At 41.6% G+C, this 7,610-nt stretch overlaps 1 pseudogene across 1 annotated transcript; it reads left to right on the top strand.

Annotated features, from left to right (window-relative positions):
* Positions 1 to 1,333: 1,333 nt before the first annotated feature.
* Positions 1,334 to 3,608, top strand: LOC309971074 (cytoskeleton-associated protein 2-like; annotated as a pseudogene). The gene is made up of 2 exons: positions 1,334 to 3,085; positions 3,295 to 3,608. The product of its transcript is annotated as a cytoskeleton-associated protein 2-like (transcript).
* The last annotated feature ends 4,002 nt before the right edge of the window (positions 3,609 to 7,610 follow it).

Genomic DNA, 7,610 nt, shown 5'->3' with positions numbered 1-7,610 from the left:
TTCCTCACAACTTCAAACCACTGGAGGTTAAGGTAGAGTTCACCTTGAAGGGTATCAAAGGGGCCTGCAACATACCTGTGGCAAGGAGAGGATTTGAAAGCTGGGGGAGGAATATAGTGCAGGTAAACGAAGGTTAAGATTTCTGTGTAAGGTCACACAGCAAGGCTGTGCTAGTCTTCCAGGCCTTCCCCTAGCACTTGGTTTATTAGATAGGATTAGATTAGATTTTGAAGGCTAAACCACTAAGAGAGAGTGAATTTTCACTCTTACCAACGGACCAGAAACAAAGAAGAAAGAGGAAAACCTGTAGACTACATATGTGTTCCCTTTACCATCTTTAATTGACGGGGGTAGTCACTTGGCTTACTCAACTTGTTAATGGCATTCTTGCTTCTCAGCGGTGCTACACTGCACATCACCCCCCTAATTAACAGCTGTTTTCAGTCCATGCCAACTGCACAGGCTCAAGGCTAAAATACATCCTTGCTCAAGCTGGAGACCAGGTATATCATCCAAGGATGGGCATCTGATGGAACACTGTGCTTTGCCTACGTCACAGCCACCTGGAAGCAAAGGGCTGGCCTGGGGTGTCTCAGAAGTATAAAGCTGAAATAAACACTGACAGTGAGTGGCCAGTGAATGGATATGTCCTGAATTACCACACAGGCAGCCTTCACTCTGCGCAGTTCTGAAACGTAGTACGCAGATTTCAGGTACCATGTGGTACAGTGCAGCAACACCAGTCCCCCAGCAACACAGTTCCATTTTCAGTTACCATGGCATACGAACTGTGAGAAACTGAATAAAGTAGAAACTCTGCCACCGGCTCATCAGTCAATAACAGATATGGCCCATGGTCAGTGGCCAATCGACTCACATCTTTCAAAGGCTGGCAGTGATTGGTCACTGCACATGTAATTCAGTTCACTCACAGCCAGCAAACCCTGGAGTGATGTTGCCTCCTTGTCTCCTGGTGATAAACCCATGGGACGTTTGACAAAAATGGATACTCAAAAGAGGAAGTTGGCCAACCCAAAGGAAGGCGCAGCAAAGAAATAGCAAGTGGAAACACCAGGAGCAAAATTCAAATCCAACGTAAATAGCGCAGTAATAGCTGACAGTGGGATGCTGGCTGCCACTACTGCAGCGCCTCTAGATAGGCAGCCAGAGGAACTGAGTGAAGGTGACTTAGCCACATGAATGAGGAAAGGGAGGATAATATCCCAAAGAAATGGGCACCTTCAAAACCTTCACTTGAGAGTGTGTGGTGGCGCTGGCTTGAGGGAGTCTGCGGCGGTCGAGCTGGAGATGCGTCCCCCTGTCCGGAGCTGTGATGAGCACCCCAGCAGTGCCCCAGGACCTGCAGCTGCCCCCGAGTCAGACGGCCCAGTCCACGTTCAGAGAGCAAAGAAGACAAAAACTCAAGGAGCATCTGTTAAAAAGAAAAACTTCTTTTGCATACGAACAGGAAAATCAGATATTATCCAGTGGTAGAGACAAAAGAGTGAAGACATCTGAAGGCCAGATCCAAGAAGAGACAAAAATTCTGAAACTTTATCAGCCATTTTTGCCTTAAGAGAATGTCGGTAGACCTACTGGGATCAAGAATAATATAACAATGGAAGAGAACTGTATTCCTTTAAAACCTTCTAATGAATTAACCAATTCAACTACAGCAATTGATACACCTAATTTTGAGGATAATAATCAAACTCTGCCGTTGTTACCAATTAAAGATGACCCCCAAAGTCAACATATGACCTTAAGCCAAGCATTTCACCTTCAGAACAGTAAATAGAAACAAATGACTACAGAGAAACCAAAGCAAGGTGCTAACATGCCCAAGAAACCTGTGCTTGGATCTTATCGTGGCCAAATTGTTCAGTCTAAGATTAATTCCTTTAGGAAACCTCTACAAGTCAAAGATGAGCTCTGCAACAATGAAGAAACTTCCAGCTACTGTCTCTAAAGCCACAGAGTCTCAGCCTGTAGACACCAGCAGTGTAACAGTGAAAAGTGATAGAGCCTCACATACGACGACTGCCGCTACATTTGTGAGCACTACATCTCAGGGCAGTCAACTTGTGCGACCTTCTGTTAGAAGCCACCACAGTAATAACCAGGACGCCATGAAACAAGGCATCAGCAGGACGTCTGCCAGTGTTACAGTTTGGAAAGGACCTCGAGAGAAAGAATTATTACAGTTAAACACAGCTTCGTCTATTATCAAAACCAGTTCTTCTCAGGACATAGAAAGAAATAAGACACTATCAAGAAGCATGACATCTGAAATGGTAGCCAGGCCTGCTTCGTCTTCTAATACTTAACTGAGAGAAAAGTCAAAAAGCATTGACCAGTGCAGATATACCACGGTGAAAGCAGCTATTGACAGTAGATGGACTCAGCGCAGAGAAACTGCGGAGGAGAGAAAGGCTCGTCTGAGTGAGTGGAAAGCTAGCAAAGTAAGAGTGATGAAAAGGCCTCCCAGCTCAGTGGTTACCCAGCCTGAGCCCGAAGCACAAAATGAAAAACCAGTTGGGTCCTTCTGGACTGCCACGGCAGAAGAGGACGACAACGATTGTTGACTGAAAAAGTAAACAAGACATTTTCTGAATGCCTAAACCTGATTAATGAGGGATATCCAAAGGAGAAGTATTGGTTGCACTGAATGACCTGATTAAAAATATTCCAGATGCCAAAAATCTTGTTAAACATTGGATATGCCTGCTTGTACTGGACCACTTACGAGTCCTATTGAAAATATTACTGCAATCTATGAGAAGGCCATCCTGGCAGGAGCTCAGCCTGTTGAAGAGATGCGACAGGCAACGGTTGACATTCTGACAATGAAGAGTCAAGAAAAAGTTAAATTTGGAGAAAATATTGGGGAGTCTTGTGCAACCAAGGAACAAATCCAAGAAGCCACCATTGATGATATAAGTGTTAATCTGGGGTCAGAAAAACCGGAAAGAGAAAATAAGCATCTTACGAATGTAGTATTTCAAAGGTGTGAAAAAAGAGCAAGATAGCAAAACAAAAGGTCCAACCAGTGATGTTAAAACCCGCAATACATTGGGCTTCCCTGGTGGCGCAGTGGTTGAGAGTCTGCCTGCCGATGCAGGGGACACGGGTTCGTGCCCCGGTCCGGGAAGATCCCGCATGCCGCGGAGCGCCTGGGCCCGTGAGCCATGGCCGCTGAGCCTGCGCGTCCGGAGCCTGTGCTCCGCAACGGGAGAGGCCACAACGGTGAGAGGCCCGCGTACCGCAAAAAAAAAAAAAAAACCTGCAATACAGAAATTAGGGCGAGTTGCTTAATTAAATATAATGTGTCTACTACTCCATACTTGCAAAGTGTGAAAAAGAAGATGCAGTTTGACTAAACAAATTCTGCATTTAAACAGCTAAAGTTTCTCACACCAGTTGGACGTTTTCGATGTCTTCAAGAGAAGACTTCTAAATTGCCAGGTATGTTAAAAGACCATTATCCTCGTGTGTCTTCACTGGAACAGTTAACAGAGTTGGAAAGTGAAACTGACGCTTTTGTGTGCTGCCCCAGCGCAGCCCTGTGCCGCATGTACTCGGAGACTGACAAGACAGAAGAGAAGTGAACCTCTGAAAGGAGTGGGGTTGTATTATTCTGAGTTGGTTGGTTGGTTTGTTGTCGCTTTGCATGTCCCTTAGGTCAGGAGTTGCCAAGTACCTAAGTATTGACGGCAGTCAGCACTTACTCATGTCCACTCTATAGCAGGTGTTGCCTTCTGTGTGTCGGAAAGCTAAACCTACCTTGTCAATCTCAATAGACTGACTTTTTCTCTAAGACAGGTAAATTTTGTCAAGACAGAGTTAGCTTGCTTTATCACCCAATTCTAGTAGCCCAGACTGCTGTGGTCTCCTGTGTTTCTGGGACTCTGCCCCTGGTTCTTCACTGTCGCTCTCCAGCAATGCCAGTGAGTCTGCATCTGTGGTCTCTTGGCCTCTTTCTTTTTTATTGTAGCTGAGGTCCCCAAGAGGGATAGTAAATACTCCATTTCTACGAGAAGATACTTTGTTAAAAGCAAGAACATGTGCCTAGTGGGCATTCAGAACTTTAAATCTGAGTTCCTTTCTTTAGTTCCTTTTCTAACTTGACTATCTAAAATGTTAAAAATTTTAACTTCCATCACTTCGTCTGATATAGCTTATAGACTAACAGAAGGGAGTTAGAGAAGGAATATATAATATTTCATAAATGTCATCCTAGTTTAGGTAGTATTTCTAAAATAACTAATACTTAAAATTGATTTTTTCCTTGTAATATAAAAACCTCATGTCTCCTGAAACATGATAGTCATACACAGTAAGTAGGTCTCTGCTTCCCACACATAAATACCACCAGTAAAATTGTTTCGTAAGTCTCTGAACTAATACTTAAATGGCATACATCCTTTACCAACTCTACAGTTTCAGTTAAGGATTTGGTCGTTGTAAAAGATTAGGTAGTTTTAAAACTGCATAATATGAATGTGGTTGAAAATCACATACTTACTCTTATTTACGTTCATTAATTCCATTTGTATAATAGTGCCAATCTTTGTTCTATTTATTGTCTTATGTTCTGAGTAGGGTTTTTATTCCTTTTAAACTGTGTACCTAATATGTATACAATAAATGAAAACATCTATATATTAAAAAAAAAAACCTTCACTTGAAAAGAACTCTTAGCGCTGTTTTACAAAGTGCAATGGATAAAATGTTGGAAGCTACTCCAAACTTAGAAAGAAGCAAGACAGTTTGACAAGGCACAGAAAAGATGTTGACACAGGCAGTATTATGAGTTATATGATGAGAAGAAGGCAGGCACTGTTCAAACTACTATTTATAACTTTTTTTTTTTACAAGAAGCAAAACATTTTTATTCTCGATGTTTCTGATGTTTTAAGTAACACTGTATTAAGTGAATATTAGTTCTATTTTTCCCATATCCCTATACTTTCATAAGTAACAGTAAGAGAGCTTTTAATGTTTTGATGGAGATTCTTAAAGGTCATAGAACAACAGTAAATTATCAGGTAGATTATCAAGACCGTTTTGTGTGGATTTTGCGTGATCGTGTTTACAGTCCCACACTACCATGCAAAGTAAGGACTTCCTGTATTTCCCTGATCTCTCACTGAGGTGTTCTGCTCATATAAGGCATAATACAAAAACAGTGACCCCATAAAAGGTGCCCAGAGCATGCATGGAATAAGGTTCACAGGCATGACCTATGTTCATTTAACTAACCTCTGCTTAGGGTTTCAGCCTGGATAAAGTCCTAAAAATGAAAGAGGCAAATTGAAAAGTCATGTGATCTTTTCGAGGCAAGAGCTTGTGGGATCTAAGTTGTATATGACTGCAAGCTTGTAGCTTATCCAAAAGGAAGATCTATATATTTAAATGCAAGTGCTAAGCAGATATTTGGAGTTTCCACTCTGATTCTCAGAAGAAACCCAGGTTAAAGATAAATAACTAGGAGTCATCGTCCTGCTAGTTACAGCCAAGATCGTTAGCCACACCTAAAGTCTGCCCAAGAGAGTGAGACAGACTCTACCTTCTGTATCTCAGTCCTTTTAGTGATAGAACCCAGATTTTTTTGTTCTTCTCACCCCACGTGGTTAGATGTTCAGGGCCTCTTCCCTGCCACAGAACATAAATCCTTATCAGTCTAAAACTGCAAGGTTAGGGCATGGGCTTGATGTAGCTCCTCCCATTGAAGTGAGAGCTGAGGGCTTCTGGGTAAGCATCCCTCAATGATGACAGGAGAGTGAGACACAAACATGTCTATTTCTGTTAGCCGGATTGTATCATGTAACACCTGGGACTCAAAGTCAATTGCAAGAGCAAGAGGACAAGCCTAAGAACCAAGATACCTGCTAAGGGGAACAGAACAAAAGAGGGAAGTGACCTGAGCTGCTAAATTAACCCACCTGGAACTGACCGATGTGGGGATTTCTTGACATGTGAGACACGTGTCCTTACAATGTAAGCTGTCACTTGCAGCTGAAACATCCTAATACATCAGACAAAAACCTGAGAAATGACAGCGACTAGAGGAGCCAGAGAAAAAGACAAGAAGGACTCAGGGAGGAGGGAAGAGAACCATGAAGTTCCAAAGAAGGGACCGAATGGGGAATCCTGGCTCCAACGGATCTCTCTGATCCAAAGATTTTTTTTCAACTTTATTGAAATATCACTGACAAATAAAATTGTAATATATTTAATGTGTGCATCTGATCCAAGATTTTTCAGTAGACAATCTGCTTTCTCTTACAAGTGGTAATGCCATTTCCAAATATAGATGCAGGTCAGTGAGGACCTAAGAGTCAAGTAAGCAGGGGAAGAAAAATCACTGTCACTGCCTTAACCAGAGAGAATTTGGTATTTAGTTTTTCTTTAAAAATCTTGATTACATCTTTCAAGGCTCTCAGGCTGCTGACACATACAAAATGAAGACGAACATCTTGGCAGGTGGTAGAAAATGAACAAGCACAGGGAACCAGAAACAACAGAAATGAGATAACCTGGAGCTTCCGTAATGCTGAAATTATCCACAACACAGGAGATGACTATTAACAAAAGATACCGATAAAGGACCAAATGGAACTGCTAAAAACTAGCCCTATCGTGTTTCTGCAGTTCAGATGAAATCAGATGTGGCATCTGTATTTAAGCAAGAAATGTCTGTGGGGAGATTTTGTTGTATGTTACTGAATTGGAATATCAAGACAGAATCTTCTACTCAATAGTCTTAAAAATTAAATAAAGGGTGCTTGTATAATGAATGGTTTGTAGTTATCATGACACAGTGCCTAAAGGCTGGGGTGGTACAAATTACTGTTCTGGACCTGAAACTAGAGTTAGGTCAAGAAAGACAATTTTCTCCTCTTATGTGCCAACTACCGAAGATCAAATTCATTGTGTAGAGATTAAGAGCTCTGGCTTTGGAGTCTGACAGACCTGGATAATACCAGCCCTGCCATCATTTGTGATATGATCTTATGATCACAAAGTCTCTGAGCTTCCGTTTCCTCGTGTGAGACTAGGAGCAATTATAACATAAGATTATTTTATATATATATATATATATAGTTATTATAAATATTTAATGAGACTGTTCTTGTAATAACCTAAGTCAAAATGACAGAAATAACCAATATACATTAAACATGTATCATGTGGCAGGCATTTTACTAAGAGAAATGAAAGAGAGAGACGAGAGTTGGGTTCATGAGCGAGGCCTAGTTAGTGATGAGAAAATGCAGGCTTGTGTTGAAAATGTGGGGAATTTGGTTTCTCTCTAGATCAAGGTGACTTAACCAGTGGTTTTCATCAGCAAGACCAGTCAATTCCTTAGACAGACGAGGTATTTAGCTTATATTGAGTGATTTGAGTGACCTTAATAAGACCTAAACTTGCTCCCTCATTTTTGTTTGAAGTTCTATTATGTCTTTGTCTTAAGTTTTGCCCTCCCCCTGCAGAATTCTGTAACACACATGTGTTCTGTAAATCAGCCTGACATCTCTTCCCTCCTTCATTTCTAACAGTCTCTTCCTTCCTTTGAAGACCCGGACATTCCCTGACTCCAAGCATTT

This window comes from Leucopleurus acutus (genome assembly GCF_964270905.1).
Source record: "Leucopleurus acutus genome assembly, chromosome: 14".
NCBI classification, from domain to species: Eukaryota; Metazoa; Chordata; class Mammalia; order Artiodactyla; family Delphinidae; genus Leucopleurus; species Leucopleurus acutus.
Note: the sequence above shows the minus strand (reverse complement) of the source record. Positions and strands in the feature narration are given on the sequence as shown.